The following is a 23,720-nucleotide window of genomic DNA, read 5'->3' as shown; positions in this document are numbered from 1 at the left end:
CCATAAAATGTATGGTGCAACCAAAAAAAATACTATTTGTGTGGGGAAAATAAAAAGAAAACCACAATTTTGCTAATTTTGGAAGGTTTCGTTTTCACGCCGTACAATTTACGGTAAAAATGACATGTGTTCTTTATTCTTTGGGTCAATAGGATTAAAAGGATAACGTGATTACATACTTTTCTATTACTGTTGCGCTTTAAAAAATTTGCAAACTGTTAAACCAAATAAGTACGTTTAAAATCCCCCTATTTTGAAGACCTATAACTTTTAAATTTTTCCTTATAAGCAGCGGTATGAGGGCTCAATTTTTGCGCCGTGATCTGTACTTTTTATTGATACCATATTTGCTTATATAAAACTTTTAATTTATTTATTATTTATTTATTTTTTAATAAAATGTTATTGAAAAAAAAAAGAAGCTATTTTGGACTTTTTCTTCTTTTTTTTTAACGTTCACGCCATTCACCGTACGGTATTTACGCACGCGGCGATACCAAATATGTATATAAAATATTTTTTTTACACTTTTTGAGGGTGAAATAGGGAAAATGGGACAATTTAGGTTTTTATTGGGGGAGGGGGTTTTTCAAAATTTTTTTACTTTTATTTTTACACTTTAATAGTCCCCATAGGGGACTATTTATAGCAATCATTTGATTGCTAATACTGTTCAGTGCTATGTATAGGACATAGCACTGATCAGTATTATCGGTCATCTTTTGCTCTGGTCTGCGGGAAGGCAGTGCGATCGCGGATGTCCGCCATTACTGGCGGGTCCCTGGCTGCTATCAGCAGCCGGGACCTGCCGTGCATGACCCAAGCATCGCTCCGATGCTCGCGGTTATGTATAGGACTTAAATGTACGTCCTGGTGCGTTAAGTACCAGCACACCAGGACATACATTTACGTCCTGCGTCGTTAAGGGGTTAAAGGGGTACTCCGGCCCTAAGACATCTTATCCCCTATCCAAAGCATAGGGGATAACATGCCTGATCGAGGGGGTCCCGCCGCTGGGGACCCCCACAATATTTCATGTAGCACCCCACTATCATCAGCCTCAGGACCGAACATCGCTTCGGGTCAGATGAATCACGATCACAAGGCCGGAGTATTGTGACGCCACGGCTCTGCACCCCAGAGTGATATCAGGCTCCGCCCCCTCAATGCAAGCCTATGGGAGGGTTCGCTCCGGAGGCTGATGATAGCGGGGTGCTGCATGAAAGATTGCGGGGGTCCCCAGCAGCGGGACCCCAGCGATCAGGCATCTTATCCCCTATCCTTTGGATGAGGGATAAGATGTCTTAGGACTGGAGTACCCTTTTAAAGGGAAATCCAGTAAATACAATACGTAAATACAAGACCATACAAATGGTTAAACAAATGGTTAAGAAAACCGTAAAATCAGAGCAAATACTTTTTTTTCACAGCACTGTAGACTCTGTCAGGGTTTGCTATATATGGATGAAAATCCACTACCAAAGCCCTTGTAAGCATAAAGCAAAGCGGTACAACCACCTAGGGATCCACACTGAAACCATACTAGTGTTTACTGAAAATAAAGCAGTAAACATTGTGCTCCTATGTGAGAAGCACCTGGGTCTCTTTGAAGCCCGGGTTACGTTCTATAGTCTTTACAGAATTGGCTTTGCTCTTCCGCAGCCCCCAGTTCTTCAATGATTTTTCCACCCTGAGCGGTAACATCAGCGCTCGGCTCTACAACTTCCACTGATGGTAGTTAAGGCCACAATGGCAGAAAATTACTCTCATTATAACAGAATGATAAACAGCATGTGTAATGCTCTCTCCCAACCGCATCTCCAGCCACTTCACACAAGCGGCACACCATAAATACAGTATCTATTTGCATGCATAGTTTTCAGATGTTGCTTTTCAGCTGAACTAGCAGCTTTATTGTATTTTTTATTCATTTGGCTGCAATTTCAGAGATTAAAGGTACAGTGAAAAGAACACTTCAGAAAAAATGCTCCCCATCCAAAAAAAAAAAAAAGGAGACAAGAGACCCCTGTTCTTGTGATCAGTAGGGGTCCCAGCAGTCCAAACCAATTAGACTCTCAATACTTATCCTGTGGATAGAGGAGTGTCTAACATGGCAAATCCCCTTTAAATTGTACCAGTCAGTTAAAAAAAAAACTATTTGACATGTCCTAGATCAGTCAGGGTCTAGGTGTTCAGACACCAACCGATCCCTAGAATGAGCTGGGGAAAGAAGCACTGCTGAGAGACAATCCCATAGATTTCTATTGTAATTTTGTCAAGCTTAGCTCTGGACAGTTCTTGACATGGACAGAGGTGTCAGCAGAGAGCACTGTGGTCAGACTGAAAAGAACAACTACACTTCCTCTGTATTATACAGCAGCTGATAAGTACGGATAGGATTAAGATTTTTATATAGAAGTAATTTACAAATTTGTTTAACCTTCTGGCACCAGTTGATATGAAAAATAAAGTGTTTTCCACCGGAGTACCTTTTCAATCCCTTCACTTGTTTTAATGTTATGGCTGATGGGTATGATAAATATTTTAGATAAAAGACAACATAAAGGGGTTGTCCGGTGAATAACAACTTATCCACAGGATAGGAGAAAAATGTCTGATTGTGGGGGAACACGTAGACAACACACGTTCCATTCATTTCTATGGGAGAGCACAAGATACCCGAATACAGCACTCTGGCATCTTCTGAGCTCCTATTTCATTGGCAATCCCATTGAAAAAGTAAAAAAAAAAAAAAAAAAAAGAGAATGAATATGAGTTGAAATGAAAATAGTGGCTTCCACGTGGCTTTATTGTTTTAAAAGTATCCTAGTTACAATACTGTTCCAGGATATAACATATTGGAACAGAAAAACTGTGCACACACGGAAGTGCCTAAAGCGCAACCCCATAGAATGACATTAGGGAAGTGAGATTTTTATCTTGAGGATCTCCGCTATTAACAACCCTACAATTGCTTACAGAAGTTGGCCCTAAATGGCAAATAAATCTGACTGCCATGTAGTATTACATCTACCGGTTCCTAGGGCTGGGCGGTATGACCAAATGTGTGTATCACGGTATTTTTTAAACTTTTGGTGGCTCCACGGTATATAACTTCCGGACAGCCAATGGCTGTCCAGGCATGCTGGGAGTTGCAGTTTTGCAACATCTGGAGGTCCGCAGGTTGAAGACCGCTGAAAGGGATTGACAGGCGGTGATGATGAAGGGGGGGGGGTGATGATGAGGGGGGGGGGTGATGATGAAGGGGGGGGTGATGATGAAGGGGTGGGTGATGATGAAGGGGTGGGTGATGATGAAGAGGTGGGTGATGATGAAGAGGTGGGTGATGATGAAGGGGGGGTGATGATGAAGGGGGGGTGATGATGAAGGGGGGGTGATGATGAAGGGGGGGGTGATGATGATGAAGTAGGGGAAAATGAAATGACAGGGGGGATGATGACTTGGGTGGATGATGTATTTCCCACCGTAGGCTTATAGTCGAGTCAATAACTTTTCCTGGGTTTTTGGGGTGAAATTCGGGGCCTCGGCTTATATGCTGGGAGTTGTAGTTTTGCAACATCTGGAGGTCCGCAGCTTGGAGACCACTGGTATAGAGTGTCAGCGCCGGCGGCCGCTACAAACCGGATGAGGAGGGCAGCGCATGCGGGTGACATGTGAGTAGTACCCTGATGGGGACAGCGCTGGGCTAATAATTGGGGGGGGGGGGGGCAGAACAGCGCTTGCAGGTTACATAGGATTAGCTCCCCGATGGGGGGGCAGCGCAACGCTGGGCTGATTCATTCATTCCCAAGGGGAAGGGGCCAAACCGGTATTGCGGTATGGGTTAAAATTCATATCGTGCAGCACAAAAATTTCAGTATTCGGTATGAACCGGTATACCACCCAGCCCTACTGGTTCCCTTTTCCCTACTGATCTGCTAATATATCACAGTAGTTCATACATTACATCCATGAACCAGGAGCCTTCATAGATAGGGAACTGAATTCAGACAGAAGAAAATCCATGAATATAAGTAGAAAGATTCTGCGTCCAGGGATCTTATCTATAAGGGGCCCATAGAATAGCTTTTTAATATCCGAAGTGATGGAAACCTGCTGTCCAATGTTCATTTCTCCCCCGATCACCTCACAATATTACACTGGCAAAGCACATGCATTATAACGTATGTGTTGTGTAAAATTCCTATAGTTTACAACGTAGTTTCTAAGCAATAAACCTGACTATAATAAAGTAGTGTCAAAAGTAAATATAGTGCTTCCAAGTCTGTGGTAATAAGAAATGTGTTACTGACCTGACACAGCTCACAGCCTACAGATGCGGACGTCTGAACTCTGTTAGGGGGAGTCCCCACAGGGCGGAAATGATGCAGACCTTTAAAATATGGCAGGTAGAATCCACAGCGGACTACTGTACTAGACTTCACAACTCTTATCAATAGCTGCAAACACTGCTGCATAGCTGCACAGAAACTGACCTGAATGGTGAATCGTTAGATTTTCGCTGTGGATTTAAATGAGCACTGTCAGATTCAAAAACTCTTTATATGTTGTACAACTTGGCAAAACATTAACCTTTTTAATTTTCTTCATAAGAAAATGTTATTTCCTTTTTATAGAAATCATGGCTTATAAAAATCATGGCTTTGTCCAAGCTGAAGTACAGACATGGGCAAAGTCCAGTGAGGGTGAGCTAGCACTCCTCTGTGCTCTCTCCAGTCTGATAGAACTCCTCTGTGCTCTCTCCTGTCTGATAGCACTCCTCTGTGCTCTCTCCCGTCTGATAGCACTCCTCTGTGCTCTCTCCTGTCTGATAGAACTCCTCTGTGCTCTCTCCTGTCTGATAGCACTCCTCTGTGCTCTATCCCGTCTGAAAGAACTCCTCTGTGCTCTCTCCCGTCTGATAGAACTCCCCTGTGCTCTCTCCTGTCTTATAGCACTCCTCTGTGCTCTGTCCTGTCTTCTGTGCTCTCTCCTGTCTGATAGGACATAAGAGAGCACAGAGGAGTCCTATCAGACAGGAGAGAGCACAGATGAGTGCTATCAGACAGGAGAGAGAGCACAGAGGAGTGCTATCAGACAGGAGAGAGAGCACAGAGGAGTGCTATCAGACAGGAGAGAGAGCACAGAGGAGTGCTATCAGACAGGAGAGAGAGCACAGAGGAGTGCTATCAGACAGGAGAGAGAGCACAGAGGAGTGCTATCAGACAGGAGAGAGAGCACAGAGGAGTGCTATCAGACAGGAGAGAGAGCACAGAGGAGTGCTATCAGACAGGAGAGAGCACAGAGGAGTCCTATCAGACAGGAGAGAGCACAGAGGAGTGCTATCAGACAGGAGAGAGCACAGAGGAGTCCTATCAGACAGGAGAGAGCACAGAGGAGTACTAGCCCACCCTCACTTACTAGACTTTGTCCATCCCTGTGCTTCAGCTTGGACAAAGCCATGATTTTATAAGCCATGATTTCTATAAAAAGGAAATAACATTTTCTTATGAAGTATATTAGAAAGGTTAATGTTTTGCCAAGATGTACAACATATAAAAAGGTTTGTATCTAACAGTGCACATTTAAGCCATTTTCATGTTGCCAGAGTAGAATCCACCGTGACCCTGGGTGTTATACATATGGATTTTGCAGCAGATTTTCCAAAAACCTGCAGGGGAAAAATCTGGCAAATATGAACCTACCACACTGACATGCAGGAGGATATTTCAGAAGACAAGTGTTTTAGTGTTGAACCAAGTTTTTCTAGGTGTAAAGCATAATGGAATAGGTTAACACTACAGAATAAAAAAATTTGGCACAAAAAAAAAAATTCACAAAAAAATAAAAAATGAAAATAATAAAACAATTTGCCAAATTTGAGACTGGATTTTGACTGGATTGTGGATTCACAATTTGCTGAGTGTACTCTGTTTTCTCTATACCAGTGTCTTTCAACCAGGGTGCCTACAGCTGTTGCAAAACTAACTTTTTTCCGGCACACCAGACACCCGATTGACCAAGAATCACCGCAAATCGCCGGTCTGAATTGCTGACATGGGACCCACCAGGGGTTTGCACGGGGTGCCTGCTGATAGATATCAGCAGTCATCCTGGTCCGGTCCCCACCCAGCGGAGACCAAAATTCCCACGGGCGTACAGGTACGCCCTGGGTTCTTAAGTACCAGGGCGTCAGGGTGTACCTGTATGCCCTGGGTCCTTAAGTGGTTAATGCTTTTTCACTGCCGTCCTGTTTTAGTAGTTTAAATGCTTTATTTTTGTCATTTATTGCCCCCTTACCATTTTTATCCATCCATATTGAAGTTTTCTTCCTGTATGGCTTCAGATGAAGTCAAGTCTGCTGGGGAACGCCCCTTCCAAGTCTGCAAATTTGACTGAGATTGAGCAGAAGATATAGAATAATAATATCAATGTAGAAAAGTAAATAACAAAAGTAAAGGCAGGGGGGTGGTTTATCATAAAGGATGGAGAGAACTGGGAGGATTAAAAAATTTATCAAGCTCATGCCAAGCTCTCTAAAAACAGCAGCATTTCTGCAGCAAAAGGTCACTGCGAAAATTACAGTGTGAATGGTGCAGAGACATTCTGGACCACAGACCCCGCTGAAAGTATGAACATGCTCATTCTTTCAGTGGAGTTGACTCTGAAACGCATTGCTATCTATTGAGACGGCACATTTCAGGCTAGATCTAGCGCCAGCTTCTTTTGCCCTTCGCCCACTACAAATGAGATCTCCCACCCAGAATATCTCCATAGTACGAATAAGCCGTAAAGATAGGGTCCCACTTAGCACATCTGCAACTGGTTTTCTGCAAGCGGAAATTCTGCTATGGAAAATCCCCAAGCGGATTATGTTGCTAACCACTGACTTCAAGATAAGGAGTCTGCAGTGGAAAATCAGCAAGCAGGATTTTAGCTGTGGGAAACCCACTGCACATGCGCTACGTGTGACCCTACCCCTTTACATGAATCTTCCAAGCAAATTATAGAGAGCGATCTTGTGACTTCTAGAATTCACGATACCACTGAGCTACCTTAAAGGGGTACTCCGCTGCTCAGTGTTTGGAACTGTTCTGAACGCTGGAGCCGGCACGGGGAGCTTGTGACATCATAGCCACGCCCCCTCATTACATCCTGCCCCACCCCCCCAATGCAAGTCTATGGGAGGGGGAGTGACAGCTACAGTTTTGCTACAGCTGGAGGCACCCTGGTTGGGAAACCCTGCTCTATATACTCCTACACATGCCATATAATTTACACTCTGCAAACTGCCCTGTGTGTGCTTTCCTCCCTATTCGCTTTCCTGTTTGAGCTGCCCTCTATGTGCGCGCTCCCTACTCTCAATGCGCTGATCTGTTGTACACAAACTTCTCTCCCTCCCTGCTACTAACATTAACACTGGGAGACGGGAGAGGGAGAGCAGAAAGTCCATAAGAAACACACAGCTCTCTGATCTGAGTGAATTTTCTTTGCATTTGCTTTTATGCACGAAGAAGGTCACTTCATATCAAACACTATATTGAACTTCTACATAGATGTCACTCCCTGTCCGGCAACCACATACCTCACTGCTAGTTTTTACATAGGTCAATGTCTACAGCTAGTTTCAGACACATCCCATTATCACTACATGAGTAGTAATATTTTTTACTGTAATTCTGGCCAATAAAAAAGTTTCGAGGGGCCTTCTACTTGTAAGCAACAAAATTGAATAATGCAATTTTTATATACCGTATATATTTCCTTAAAATTATTAAAATCTCTGTTAGCTTTAAGTGAATGGAAACCGTAATTACATTCAGTGGCTGATGATGTTTTGTGACCATGTGCTGCTGCATCTGCTTAGCCTATCCCCTAAATGCCCTAATATTAAGGTTCTCCACCACAGAAGGGAGCTGTCAGGTGTTAGGAATTCTAATTTAAAGTCTGTAACCATACAATTTAGTGAGAAGCATTCGACCCCTTGTATCCTGACCCTTGTCAGTTTTGTGACTGCTGCTGCTTTAGTTCTCAGAGAACGGACCTGTACATGACATAGAGAGGATTAAACTGATTGAGATGCAATTTGCCTAGCAACCATTCATTAGGTAAGGTTCAGAAACCGGCCGGCAATCCAATCCACCTCCTTATCGGCTGAAAGGATAACCGTCTCCTTTACCTTCAATTCCAGTGTCAGTGTTTAACATCTGGATCAGTATTAGAAAGATAGAAATGTATAGCCCAGATGACACCACCACTTGTGTCTTGTCCTACGTTTTCTCTTTCTAGACATGTATTTCCATTAAACAGCAGTTACCGGCTTCAAAATCCGCTTCTTCTATAACAGGGCCAGATCTAGAATTCCAGACCTTGCTACATTCAGGATAATATGAATTCAGCTTTGGTGGAGGGTTCATAGTTATAAGTTTAACCAGGAAGCCTGGCTGCATATTAGAAAGCACAGTCTAATAACATTGAACGTGGGTGCTATTGCAGCAAAGCTACAGCATTTTTCCAAGGTCACAGACCAAGGTGGTATTAAAGGATAACTCCGGGATGTAACAACTTATCCCCTATCCCAAGGATAGGGGTTAGATCGCAGGAGATCCGGCCGCTGGGGCTCCCCACAATGTCCTGTACGGCACCCCAGCTCCCTGCATGAACCGAGTATTTTCGTCCACCGCACGAAGCTGCGGCCAACACGCCCCCTCCATGAAGTTCTACGGCAGAGCCAGAGATTGACGAAGGTAGCACTCCGCCTCTCCCATAGAGCTGCATGGAGGGGGCGTGTCGGCCGCAGCTTTGTGCGGTGGTCGAAAATGCTCATCTCATGCAGGGAGCCGGGGCGCCGTTCAGGAGATCACTGGGGGGCCCCAGTGATCTAACACTTCTCCCCTATCCTTAGGATAGGGGATAAGTTGTTACATCACGGAGTTATCCCTTAAGGACTGACCTTTTAACAACTGGAGTGACACTGGCAGTGAACAATCTTACTGCCTGGAGACAGAGGCCAGGACTACCAACATGGTGATGCAGGCCGCTGCACGGCCCTGATGAAGCCCCCATAAGTGAAACATGTGTTGGGGTATGTATACATGGGTCTGGTCCTACACATGGCATGAAAGTGTTGTTTAGGCTTTTTTAACTTTTCATACATTTTTTGGTGTTTCTGTGATTAGGATACCCTTATGCAGTACAGTTCCTTGTGGTATTTGTTATTTCAAGTCACACTTACAGTGCTGTTTTCTATTGTGTCCTAGTATATATTCTTTTTTTTTGCCTTACGGACAGTGTTTAGGGGCTCAGCTCATGTATACTTTCCACTGTGTGTGCTGGTGCCATTTATGTAAATGTTTCTTGAGATTTTATATCATATTTATGTTGTTTACCTTGTTTTATCTTATTTTAGTGTTAGTATACTTTTTCTTTGGTCTTTGATATATATGTAGAGGACCCCTCTCTGGTGAGTAAACCCACTGTTACAGCAAATCATCACCACAATAAAGGAGGCTAATGGGAAAACAAAGCAGCAGATCAGTCCGTGGTAAACATCATTTTCATCAGTACATACACTACAAGCTTGTACCAACAGGTAAGTGCAGGTGACACTGATGACAGATTCCTTTAAATGGGTACTCCAGGGAACTAAACCCATAGCCCATTCTTTCCCTCTCACCAACCTATCTATTTGTCTAAATATCATTCATGAGCTTTATAGAGCATTTTCCCTCTTTCAGCTGTCACTTACATACAGGGAGTGAGAGAAAGTTGTCATTATCAGTTCCTGCTTGCCTTTGTGTAAACCCCTCACTGAGACTAGCCCCCAGCCTCCTGCAAGACAAACACCACATGATTTCTGGCTTCACAGGCACACCTCCACTCCCCTTACCCTCCCTGTGTGAGGATTTTGCCGAAGACTCCTCAGCACATAACGCTGCTCTTTTCCTGTTGTAGATCTTATCACTGACTGCTGCCATTCAGGGCATAGCATGATTTTTTGCTAGAGGTAAGGATAGTTTAAAAGAAAAGACATCTAGTGTGCACACAGACAGAGAAAGCAATTGGCTGGCAGCCATTACACAGAGCTGCAATGACTTCTGGGAGTTGTAGTCTGGGCTGCAAGCAAGGAAAAGTAATATTAAGGAGACTACAGGGGCCACAAGAGCTGCCAAAACCACATGGATAACTACAGGGGACACAGAACAGGTATTGTGGTGGCTTTGGGGAATTTTTATTTTTCTTAACCATATGGCTGTCTCTAGAGGCAATGCAGAAATGAAGTTGCTTATGGGAACTATGCTCGAGGGTATTAACTTGTTATATCACGACTTCGAGGTCTCTGAGAGGATGGGTATTGTCGGGGAGGGGGGGGGGGTTGTAGTTGGAGACTTGGTGGACCAAGTCCCTCCTATGAAAAAGGACTAGTAATGTGTGATTGTTAATATTTCCACACAAGCTGCTGAGGTAGATGACATTGAGAATGGCCTGCAGCACAGCAATATACACCTTATTGTAGTCCTAAAGAGAGCTGAGGGTGGTACTCCTGAGGCTTGGCTACTATCCATCTTTGGAAAGCACACATTGTTCGCCATGGAAAAAGCACAAAAGGGTGTTGTTGCCACCGGGGGGCTCCCCAATGTGCACCCCTTGTGCACATTCCCCACTAGACAGATACATTAATTTGAGCAAGGCACAAAACATGGAGAACCGGACAATTAATGTAGAGAAGATCCCCATTTTCACAGATTTCTCAGCTGATTTACAAAAACAGGGGAACCAATACCAGGACATTAAGAAGGGCCTTCGTTCCATTATTGTGCTGTACTCTATTTTGTATCCGGCCAAATCCAGCTGCTCTCCAGCTGCTGTGGCATGGCTAAATGAGAATGATGCCTTTCTGTGTTAGAATTGCTCGTGTCACTGACAAACTTTTGTAGTATAGCACAAATACCCACTATTGCTGAGTGTGCCCCACTTTCTGTCTGGATTTCCCAATTTGGAGCTTACCTGGGATAGGAATTTTGTCTCTATATGATACGTTCTGGAGTCACTTAGGTGCCCTGGTTATGAGCTTTCTGGAGACTCTACCAGGTGGAAGGAAACTCTGGGACACTGACTAGACAGTGGGGAGTTACTTGTTTGTATCAGGAGGGAAGGGACTAGATGACTTTGCCCCCCCCCCCCTCCCTTTTTGCGTAATTTGGGCATTTTTTCTGTGTTCCCTGCGTAGTTTAACTTGTTGATTTTTGAAGCATCTGTGTAATGTCTGGTCCTTCATTTTGGGTGAGATATCAGACAGGTAGCCAGGAGATGCCTTGGTTGGCCTATTGAAGGTAGGGCTCACCATAGTGTCTAGGTTGGTAACAAGGCCCTTAGGAATAGGTTCTAGAGCAGGGTCACCCATTTAATGGTGATAACTCAGGAAAGGCATAAGGTGTAGTGAAATGGGGAATACTAGGGACAGAATGAGATCCCTAGGGCCAAGTGTCATATACCTCCCCTAGCCTAATGGGGACATCCTTTAGGGCCAGACGTCATTTCTAGTAATTTAACTCAACTTTACTAGCATCTAATTCATCTGATATTTGATGTTTGTTTGTCTGTTCTAGAAGTGAATATTTTAACAGCATAAATAAAGGTTATGTTTTAGGTTGTTCTTTTTTGATGGATTGTACTTGACTTTACACAAGCAGAATATATAAGATGTTCTGTGATGGCAAAGCAGTTGGTGCACCACAGATAATTCCTCTCGATTCTGTCATAAGAAAAGGTTCAAATGCTGTACGAGGATCCAGGTTTATGGATTGTTTGATCTCTTTCCATTGGGAAGAACGGTGCCATTCAGGGTTGTCCTCTCTTGCGTTTCCTATTTGCTCTGTCCATCAAACCTTTAGTTCACATGCTTAGAGCTTTAGATAAAGTTAGGAGATTTTAATCCCCCCTTGGAAATGGTTGAGTATCTAATGCATATGGAGGGTGGGGAGTAGGCGTACCGCTGCAACTTGGCCGGCCTCTTCAATTATTCAGCTGGATTAGAAAACAGCAGCAATATGGGGGAGATTTATCAAAACCTATGCAGAGGAAGAGTGGTGCAGTTGCCCATAGAAACCAATCAGATTGCTTCTTTAATTTTTCACAGGCCTCTTTAAAAAGAAAAAAAGAAGCGATCTGATTGGTTACAATGGGCAACTGCACCACTCGCTCTTTACACAGGTTTTGATAAATCTCCCCCTATAAGTTTACAAACTGCAGCCACGGTAAGTTAAGGTACGATCCTTCCCATCTTCTTATGATCCAATGTAGAGATGTGCAGCTCTGTACCTCATACGGAGGTGACAGATGCACTTAAAGTTATGGTTCTGTACAGGGGATGCCAGCAAAATAACACTACATAGCTCTGCAGCTATTGGCTGAACGTGCACCTCAGCTTTCCTTGTATCCTGAATGCAATCTGCACATTATACTGGTCATACCGAGAATACTCTATCAGAGGTTTTATCCCGCATTTGCACAAGAAAGCAGAAGGAATTACGTGAGCGCTTTTATTCACATCTCCGTATTACATGTCTATCTGGGAGCCATAAATCTTGCAGCAAATAGGCTATAGGCTTAGAATTGTAATGGGAATTTAAAGAAACCCCCCTCAAATGGTTAATTCCTACAATATTATTCAATAAGTTTTTGAGTTTTTTTGGCCAAATTACTGGCTCCCCAACAATAATGTAATGTAATGCTAAATTGGTTTTAAAAGGTAGTTTCCTGGCCAAAATTATTCCTGGCCAACATTATTGATGGATTCTCCAGTACCCCCGCTAATCGGCACAGCTGTGGCGCTGGAAATAACGTACCGGAGATGGAAGTCTCAGCTCTGGTAGTGGTGCTGTGTTACTGTAGAGAAGCTCCCATTCACTTTAGTGATAGCTTCCTGCGGTACCCCGGAGGCCCCACTGCAACCAATCTAAGGAGCCAAGTTTTCCGGCTCCCGTTTATGGTTTATTTCCAGCACAGCAGCTGTGCCAACTAACTATTGATGGCCTATCCTGTAAGACATCAATAGTTTTTTTTGATTGAAACAATCAGTCAGTCTCACCTTTAAAGGGGTACTCCGCTGCTCAGCGTTTGGAACAAACTGTTCTGAACGCTGGAGCCGGCGCCGGGAGCTCGTGAGGTCACGCCCTGCCCCTTATGACGCCACGCCCTGCCCCCTCAATGCAAGTCTATGGGAGGGGGCATGACTGCCGTCACGCCCCCTCCCATAGACTTGCATTGAGGAGGCAGGGCGTGACATCGTGAGGGGGCAGGACTATGACACCACGAGCTCCCGGCATCGGCTCCAGCGTTTGGAACAAACTGTTCTGAACGCTGGAGCCGGGAGCTCGTGGTGTCATAGTCCGGCCCCCTCATGACGCCATGCCCCGCCCCCTCAATGCAAGTCTATGGGAGGGGGCGTTACGGCAGTCACGCCCCCTCCCATAGACTTGCATTGAGGGGGCGGGTCGTGACATCATAAGGGGCAGGGCGTAACATCACAAGCTCCCGGCGCCAACTCCGTACTCTTTTAAAGGGGATAAAATGAAGGGGGAAACTGACTGATTGTTTCACCTCCAATAAGTACTAAGTACTTGAGTATATATAATAAGAACTTGTAATAGTATATATAATAAGTACTTGGAAGAAATAAAAAAAATAAAAAAACAACAAGGAAACACCTGCACTGACGCTACTGACCCCAAATTACAATTTAGGTTCAGGACTTTTAAAAATAATAAGATCTATGTAAACATACATATAAAAACCCATACATACAATTGACAAACATAGATACTCCAAATTGTCCATCAAGCACTGGTGCAATCAGATTTGGATCAGCATATTTTATGGTCTCAGAGAAAATCCTGCCCTACCCCCTCTAAAATCCCTTCAATATCATAACCAGCATTTTATATGCATTTCTGATCACTGTTGGAAAGATTGTAAATAAGTCTAAATGATTTACTAAGTCAAGGTAAGAATCAGGCTGTGTAGGGGGAGATAGTAAGCACTTCAACAGATCAGAGACCCCTAAATCCCAGAAAGATGTAGAACTTGGAAAATGATTCAGTGCAATGATCCAAATGGGCCATTTCACTATTCAAAGAAGGAATGACTGAACGTCCACTGGATCACCACTGCCACATAGGACATCAAAGTAAAGGTCAATATCATTGAAAATATAGTGATGCCTTTATTTATGGACCGTTTTATTACAATGCAACTTGCTGTATAACGTGGGCAAATGACGTAAACAATTACTAGTCATACTGACGAATCTACTGTAAATACTTACCACAATAGAATAGGACCCAGGCCAGGTGATCGACAGGGAGTGAAGCCCAAATTTCAATATCCCTACAATGCAAAGGGACAAAAACAAGTATGAATAAATAATACATTACATCACACTCATGTACATGGAATCTTTATGGTATAGACTAGTGGTCTTCAACCTGCGGACCTCCAGATGTTGCAAAACTACAACTCCCAGCATATAAGCCGAGGCCCCAAATTTCACCCCAAAAACCCAGGAAAAGTTATTGACTCGACTATAAGCCTACGGTGGGAAATACATCATCCACCCAAGTCATCATCCCCCCTGTCATTTCATTTTCACCTCCTTCATCATCACCCCCCCCCCTTCATCATCACCTCCCCCCTTCATCATCTCCATGCTGGGAGTTGTAGTTTTGCAACATCTGGAGGCCCGCAGGTTGAAGACCACTGATATAGACCTTGGACTATAGTACTTGTCCTATGGACTTGCTAGCAGAGTGATTACTGGCTATAAATGACTGAAATACACTACATCCAGCTTCTTAGTGATCCTTTATGTGTCATTCATTCATACTTAAAGGGGTTATCTGGACCCAATTTAAAAAAAAAATATTTTGGGTGCATGAAAAAGATAAAAAATAAAGTCATACTCACCACAGTCTCCTAAAGCTCCTGATGTGACGTAATTCAGTCCTCCTCTTATCCCTGCTCCTTTCGAGACAGAGTAAACTAAGCAGGAACTGCCCACTCATTAGCCACAGTGGTGTTTCCTCCTGACAAAGGCCGCAGTGGTCTTCAACCTGCGGACCTCCAGATGTTGCAAAACTACAACTCCCAGCTTGCCCGGAGACAGCCAATGGCTGTCCGGGCATGCTGGGAGTTGTAGTTTTGCAACATCTGGAGGTCCGCAGGTTGAAGACCACTGAAAGGGATTGACAGGCGGTGATGATGAAAGGGGGGTGATGATGAAGGAGGGGGGTGATGATGAAGGGGGGGTATGATGATGAAGGGGGGGGGGATGATGATGAAGGGGGGGGGATGATGATGAAGGGGGGGGTGTTGATGAAGGGGGGGGTGTTGATGAAGGGGGGGATGATGATGAAGGGGGGGGGTGATGATGAAGGGGGTGAAAATGAAATGACAGGGGGGATGATGACTTGGGTGGATGATGTATTTCCCACCGTAGGCTTATAGTCGAGTCAATAACTTTTCCTGGGTTTTTGGGGTGAAATTAGGGGCTCGAGTATACGGCTTATACTCGAGTATACACGGTATACTGAAACACCAGCGAGTGACAATGTGATTTTTGCTAAATTAGCACAGAATCCTGGACCAATTTAGTCCGACAAAAAAATAAATAAATGTAAAAAAAAAATGAAAACAAGGGTCAATCAGTCATCTACATATAACAAACTATGTAGGTTCATATAAATAATAAAAATATGTCTCACAGCCTCAAAATCAGCAGGTCACACTACTAGAACACAGGCCCGAAAAGAGATATACAGCTCTAGAGACACAGCGGAATGCAGATAAACCTATTAAATGGCACCAACAGTTACAAAGTACAGCTTAAATCATGTCCTGTAACAATGCAGCTGGAGCGGACTGGGATACAGCACCAGCATATTGATTTTACACCCACAATTAGCCTCCAGATATAATGACCCCTCACAGGTACATTTGACTTGCAGAAGAACCTTAAAATTCCTTTTAATGTTTTGCAAAAGGTCTCCACATAATTGACATTCAGACTGGCAGCATCTCGTGCCCAGAATTCGTCACGCTGTTTGCTAATCACCAGAAGATAAACTTGCTCCACACATCCAGATAGAAATGCCCACTTGTAGCAACTTATAGAAATCATAGCAATCCAATTATCATGTCGGCACCAGCTGGCGAGGAGATGCCAAATTTAGATCTTTATGTTTAAAAGCTAATTAGTTTTTTTTCCCCCCTTAATTTATGGAACGGTGTTGCTGACCCTGTTTCTAAAGCTGGGAATATATATATATATATATATATATATATATATATATATATATTGTTTTACACATACAAAAAGTTGTTATACCAAACACTGAAAATATCTGACCTGCCGAACCTGGAAAGTTAAAGGGGTACTCCGCCCCTAGACATCTTATCACCTATCCAAAGGATAGGGGATAAGATGTCAGATCACCGGGGTCCCGCTGCTGGGGACCCCGGGGAACGCTGCTGCAGCACCCCGCTATCATTACGGAATGACGGGCAATACAGGGGCCGGAGCATCGTTACGTCACGCCCCCTGCCATAGACTTGCATTAAGGGGACGGGCCGTGATGTCATGAGAGGCGGAGCCATGACATCACGCTGCTCCGGCCCCCGTATCGCCCGTCATTACGCACAGAGCGAACTCGCTCTGCGCAGTAATGATGGCGGGGTCCCCAGTGGCGATCCCCGGGGTCCCCAGCAGCGGGACCGCGGCGATCTAACATCTTATCCCCTATCCTTTGGATAGGGGATAAGATGCCAGGAGCGGAGTACCCCTTTAAAGGGGTTTTTCAGGAAAAAACAGTTTTTAAATATAAACTGGCTCCAGAAAGTTAAACAGATTTGTCAATTACTTCTATTAAAAAATCTTAATCCTTTCAGAACTTATGAGCTTCTGAAGTTAAGGTTGTTCTTTTCTGTCTAAGTGCTCTCTGATGACACCTGTCTCGGGAACCGCCCGGTTTAGAAGCAAATCTCCATAGCAAACCTCTTCTACACTGGGCGGTTCCCAAGACACGTGTCATCAGAGAGCACTTAGACAGAAAAGAACAACCTTAACTTCAGAAGCTCATAAGTACTGAAAGGATTAAGATTTTTTTATAGAAGTAATTTACAAATCTGTTTAACTTTCTGGAGTCAGTTGATATATATATATATATATATATATATATATATATAAAAATGTTTTGCCTGGAATACACCTTTAAACATGGATGATGAGCTTTAGACTTATACTTGCACAATCAGGTCAGTTGAACGTGCATGTTTTTTTGGATGGAGAGGGGGCGGAGAAAACTGCTGCCAGAACAGAAGGATCGGTTGTGTCGAAATCCAACTGCACCACACTTCTTTTCCCCAATATCTGCCTCAGTGAAGAGTTGAGCGGCCCCATACACATTAGAAGATCTGCCAGTCGTACAGAAAATGGTGGGTTTGCCTGACATTTACCCAATGTGTATGATCAGTTTTAAAGGCTGTCGACTATCTTAATACATTTTAAGAACTTAAAATGGAAAATCACAAAAATGTTAATTTTTCAAGTGTTGTATTTACAGGTGCTATGCAGAACCATGTTTCTTTATAAAGACATTAAACAAACCCTGTGTAGTCTGATCCGGGAGCCATACTGCCTTCTGCCTACCCACTACTCCTAACATACATTGTCAAGTGTAGCAAGGAATAAAGGGCAGAATGCCAGCAGGATGACACTTAATAGGGTTTGTTTGTTACCTGTTATTTCGGAAATGTATAGGTTTGCGTATGAGCTGTAGACCCGAAATAATTAGCAATTTTAAATCAAGACTACTTGCAAAATTGCTTCATTTTTCATTAGACATGAACTACTGGTGTGACAGTGGCTTTCGAAGTCATTATACTAAATATCTAATGCAGTGGTCTTCAACCTGCGGACCTCCAGATGTTTCAAAACTACAACTCCCAGCATGCCCGGACAGCCGATGGCTGTCCGGGCATGCTGGGAGTTGTAGTTTTGCAACATCTGGGAGGTCCGCAGGTTGAAAACCACTGATCTAATGCCTACCTAATAATAAAATAAAAAAAATATACTGCTCAAAAAAATAAAGGGAACACTTAAACAACACAATGTAACTCCAAGTCAATCACACTTCTGTGAAATCACACTGTCCACTCAGGAAGCAACACTGATTGACAATCAATTCCACATGCTGTTGTGCAAATGGAACAGACAACGGGTGGAAATTATAAGCAATTAGCAAGACATCACCAAAAAAGGAGTGGTTCTGCAGGAGGTGACCACAGACCACTTCTCAGTTCCTATGCTTCCTGGCTGATGTTTTGGTCACTTTTTAATGCTGGCGGTGCTTTCACTCTAGTGGTAGCATGAGACGGAGTCTACAACCCACACAAGTGGCTCAGGTAGTGCAGCTCATCCAGGATGGCACATCAATGCGAGCTGTGGCAAGAAGGTTTGCTGTGTCTGTCAGCGTAGTGTCCAGAGCATGGAGGCACTACCAGGAGACAGGCCAGTACATCAGGAGACGTAGGGGAGGCCGGAGGAGGGCAACAACCCAGCGGCAGGACTGCGACCTCTGCCTTTGTGCAGGGAGGAGCAGTAGGAGTACAGCCAGAGCCCTGCAAAATGACCTCCAGCAGCCCACAAATGTGCATGTGTCCACTCAAACGGTTAGAAACAGACTCCAGGGTGGTATGAGGGCCTGACGTCCACAGGTGGGGGTTGTGCTTACAGCCCAACACTGTGCAGGACATTTGGCAATTGCCAGAGAACACACAGATTTGCCACTGGCGCCCTGAAAGCAGGTTCACACTGATAGAGGAGTCTGGAGACGCCGTGGAGAACATTCTGCTGCCTGCAACATCCTCCAGCATGACCGGTTTGGCGGTGGGTCAGTAAAGGTGTGGGGTGGCATTTCTTTGGGGGGCCGCACAGTCCTCCATGTGCTTGCCAGAGGTAGCCTGACTGCCATTAAATACCAAGATGTGAGACCATATGCTGGTGCGGTTGACCCTGGGTTCCTCCTAATGCCAGGCAATGCTAGACCTCATGTGGCTGGAATATGTCAGCAGTTCCTGCAAGAGGAAGGCATTGATGCTATGGAGTGGCCCTCCCGTTCCACAGACCTGAATCCGATTGATCACATCTGGGACATCATGTCTCGCTCCCTCCACCAACAACACGTTGCACCACAGACTGTCCAGGAGTTGGCGGATGCTTTAGTCCAGGTCTGGGAGGACATCCCTCAGGAGACCATTCACCACCTCATCAGGAGCATGCCCAGGCGTTGTAGGGAGGTCATACGGGCACGTGGAGGACACACACACTACTGAGCCTCATTTTGACTTGTTTTAAGGACATTACATCAAAGTAAGATCAGCCTGTAGTGTGGTTTTCCACTTTGATTTTGAGTGTGACTCCATATCCAGACCTCCATGGGTTAATAAAATTTGATTTCCATTGATAATTTGTGTGATTTTGTTGTCAGCACATTCAACTATGTAAAGACGAAAGTATTTCATACGATTAGTTAATTCATTCAGATCTAGGATGTGTTATCTTAGTGTTCCCTTTATTTTTATGAGCAGTGTATATGCAATGTTTAAATACTATGGGCTCCTTTGTACAGATTTTTTTCCACTGTGCATTGTATAATGTTGTCTGCTCAAGACAAACTAAAGCTACTTTTTAAATTGTCTTTATTAAAAAATGTCCTTCCATTCAGCTGCTACTGAGAGAAAGACAGACTGTCTGCTCTCGCAATGTTAGAGATAAAAGAGGGTGAAACACACCAGCTCAGGTAGACTGGGGGTGAGAAACATTGGAGGTCAGTTCACACAGGCTGGAAAAAGAAAGAAGAGCAGATACAAAACAGTCTACAGGGGAGAAACATCGAGAACGTATGTACCTATAGAGAGAAAGTAGAGCTCATCTCTACTACAAACTCAAAATAGAGGTTGTGGAAGAGAAACCATGTAAAATTGTTAATAAAGACCTATAAAGAAACTGTTTTCTACCTACAAAGTGAAAAGAAAAAAAAAGAGAAAACTTTACAAAAAGGTGAGGTGATGCTGTCCATCCTACATTTGTGTGGTCTCGCTCAGAAAACCCCTTAATATTAACAGTTTCATATAGTCCAACTTTATTTTAAACTTCAAAAATTCAACTAAACTGCATACCCAGAAAACAAGACATCCCATCCACACAGAAAGCAATAGAACTTAAAGGGGTGCTCCACCCCTAGACATCTTATTCCCTATCCCCCTGCGATCTTGGCTGCGGCACCCCAGACAACTGGTGCACGGAGTGAACCTCGCTCCGTAGCGGATGACTGGCGTTGTGGGGCAGAGGCTCATGACATCATGGCCACGCCCACTCAATGCAAGTCTATGGGAGGGGGCGTGACTGCAGTCACGCCCCCTCCCATAGACTTGCATTGAGGGGGCATGGTCATGATGTCACGATCCTCCGCCCCACAATGCCAGTCATTAGGCACGGAGCGTAGTTCTCTCCGTGCACCAGTTGCCTGGGGTTCCCTATACGAACGCCAGGTGCAGCAGGGAGATTGCGGGGGTCCAGCCGCTTTGGATAGGGGATAAGATGTATAGGGGTGGAGTACCCCTTTAAATGACCTAAATAAGCATGTATTTGTTTAAACATGAAAATAACTTAGTAACTATATAAAAATTAAATAAAAAAAGAAGATTTGATTGATTTCTGTTGTACTTAAAAAAAAAATTAAAAATTAAAAAAAATGAATGTTCTCCTAGAGAATATAAAAATCTGATAACTCCAACCTTGTAAGAACGGTGGAGGACTAAAGCTGCAGATGGCACTTCTAACAGGCTTGTTAATTTTCCATTGTGCAGTGTTGTAGCGAAGCTTAAACCTCAAGTAAGATTACAAAAAAGTAATTTGGCAAATGTTTAGGGATTTAGATTATTGGGAGTCGGCTACACCTTCCATAGAGAAAATTGCATTTTCTCTGTCTGGTCTCAGGTCTGCATCTGGTTGTATACGTCTGCACACAGCATCATGAGAACGACGTTCCCTAAACATATTGCGGGCGGGAGCCTTCCGCCGCCGTGTGTTCTGTACAGGAGCTAATTAATTTTATCTTTGTTCGCACTGCAATTAAGCCCCATGGTAAGCCAAGCTTAACTGCGCAAAAAACCCCAGAGATAAGATCGCTTCATCAATATGCTAGCTGACTCATGGCCACCGGTCCCCGTGCACTGACACCTTCCCACTGAGAGCTTCCAACAGAAAAACCATTTGCACCTTTTAGACATCAATCATTCTCTGCCCGGGATAGAACATTCAGCACATGTAAGAGACTACGGAAAGCAAGTAAACAGCTACGCCAACCTTGCCAAGGGCTTTGACTCTGTTCACGTCACATTTGGAACCTATGATTGGCTTATATGCCTGGAAAAGCTCTCAGCATGTACGGTCAAATGTATTTTTAAGGTTCCATGTACCTAAAGTAAGAGTGTCAAAGAGAGTCGTCCTGGCCTCTTTCAGCCCGGCAAACCTATTGTATAACACAGCTGATGTGAACGGGGTCTTACATACTGCCGGCATGGAAAAAAAAAAAAAGAACAAAAAGCTGTGTTTTCCAACCAGGGAGCCTCCTGCTGTTGCAAAACTTCAACTTCCACCATTCCTGGAAGGCATGGAGATGTAGTTTTGCAATAGCTGGGGGCACCGTTGTTAGGAAACATTAACCCCTTAAGGACCAGACCAATTTTATTTTTGCATTTTCGTTTTTTCCCCCTCGCCTTCTAAAAATCATAACTCTCTTATTTTTCAATCCACAGACCCATATGAGGGCTCGTTTTTTGCATCACTAATTGTACTTTGTGATTACATCACTTATTTTACCATAAAATGTACAGCGCAACCAAACATATATTATTTATGAGGGAAAATTGAAAAGAAAACCGCAATTTAGCAAATTTTGGAAGGTTTTGTTTTCACGCTGTACACTTTCCGGTAAAAATGACATGGTTTCTTTATTCTGTGGGTCAATACGATTAAAGAGATACCCATTTTATATTCTTTTCTATAATTGTACTGCTTAAAAAAAATCTCAAACCATTTTAACAAAATTAGTATGTTTGAAATTGCCCTATTTTGACTACCTATAACTTTCTAATTTTTACGTATATGGGGCGATATGAGGGCTCATTTTTTGCGCCATGATCTGTAGTTTTTATCAGTATCACTTTTGCTTAGATTTTACTTTTTATAAATTTTTTATAATTTTTTTTTAGAATAAAATGTGACAAAAAAGCAGCAATTTTGGACTTTTACGTTTACGCCATTCACCGTACGGGATGATTAACAATATATTTTAATAGTTCAGACTTTTACGCACGCGGCAATACCAAATATGTGTATTCTTTTTTTTTTTTACGCTTTTTTGGGGGTAAAAGGGGAAAAATGGACGTTTTACTTTTTTATTGGGGGGAGGGGATTTTTCACATTTTTTTACTTTTTTATGTGACATTTTTTTACCGCACTGCTGCAGATGCCGTGATCTTTATTGATCACGGCATCGGAGGGGTTAATGGCGGACATCCGCGTGATCGCGGATGTCCGCCATTACCGGCGGGTCCCTGGCTGGGACCTGCCGGGACCTGCCAGGCATGATGCGAGCACCGCTCCGGTGCTCGCGATCATCTCGGCGCGTAAAAGTATGTCATGGTGCGTTAAGTACCACGTCACCATGACGTACAGAAAGTTAAACAGATTTGTAAATTACTTCTATTAAAAAAATATTAATCCTTCCAGTACTTTTTAGGGGCTGTATACTAAAGAGAAATCCAAAATAGAAATGCATTTCCTCTGATGTCATGACCACAGTGCTCTCTGCTGACCTCTGCTGTCCATTTTAGGAACTGTCCAAAGCACGAGAAAATCCCCATAGCAAACATATGCTGCTCTGGACAGTTCCTAAAATGGACAGCAGAGGTCAGCAGAGAGCACTGTGGTCATGACATCAGAGGAAATGCATTTCCTTTTTTTTTGGATTTCTCTTTAGTACACAGCCCCTAAAAAGTACTGGAAGGATAAACATTTTTTAATAGAAGTGATTTACAAATCTGTTTAACCAGTCTATTTAAAAAAGTACCCCTTTAAAGAAGAAGTTAAAATAACGACTAAAGGAATTTATTAAAACAAAATAAAATAAAATTTTATTTATCATATCACAGTTTTAAATGTTTTAGTCTGTACAAATAACTGTAAAATCAGATAAGCAAGGAAAAAGCCATAGTTCCATTCTTAGTGCTGTATACACAGTAAAACCATGCTGTAGCTGAAATTTCCAAATGTAAAAACCCATTTGCAATACCTTATTAAAAGGGGTACTCTGGCGAAAAACTTTTTTTTTTTTTTAAATCAATTGGTGCCAGAAAGTTAAACAGATTTGTAAATTACTTCTATTAAAAAATCTTAATCCTTCCTATACTTATTAGCTGCTGAATACTACAGTGGAAATTATATACAGTGCTCTCTGCTGACATCTCTGTCCATTTTAGGAACTGCCAGCGTAAAAGTAAATCCCCATAGCAAACACATGCTGTTCTGGACAGTTCCTAAAATGGACAGAGATATCAGCAGAGAGCACTGTGCTCATGATGTCAGCAGACAGCTCTGT

General features: G+C 43.4%; 1 protein-coding gene across 4 annotated transcripts in view; it reads right to left on the bottom strand.

Moving 5' to 3' along the window:
* FAM222B (family with sequence similarity 222 member B) overlaps positions 1-23,720 on the bottom strand; it is a 204,875-nt gene that overhangs the window by 123,359 nt on the left and 57,796 nt on the right. For all 4 annotated transcript variants that reach the window (XM_056559075.1, XM_056559066.1, XM_056559068.1 and 1 more), the window contains one exon: positions 14,327-14,388. The gene's annotated coding sequence lies outside the window, so the exon portion shown is untranslated. The remainder of the gene's footprint in view (positions 1-14,326; positions 14,389-23,720) is intronic.

The sequence above is a fragment of the Hyla sarda genome, chromosome 2 (assembly GCF_029499605.1).
Source record: "Hyla sarda isolate aHylSar1 chromosome 2, aHylSar1.hap1, whole genome shotgun sequence".
Lineage (NCBI taxonomy): Eukaryota > Metazoa > Chordata > Amphibia > Anura > Hylidae > Hyla > Hyla sarda.
The sequence above is the reverse complement of the archived record's forward strand: the minus strand, read 5'-3'. Positions and strand labels throughout refer to the sequence as shown.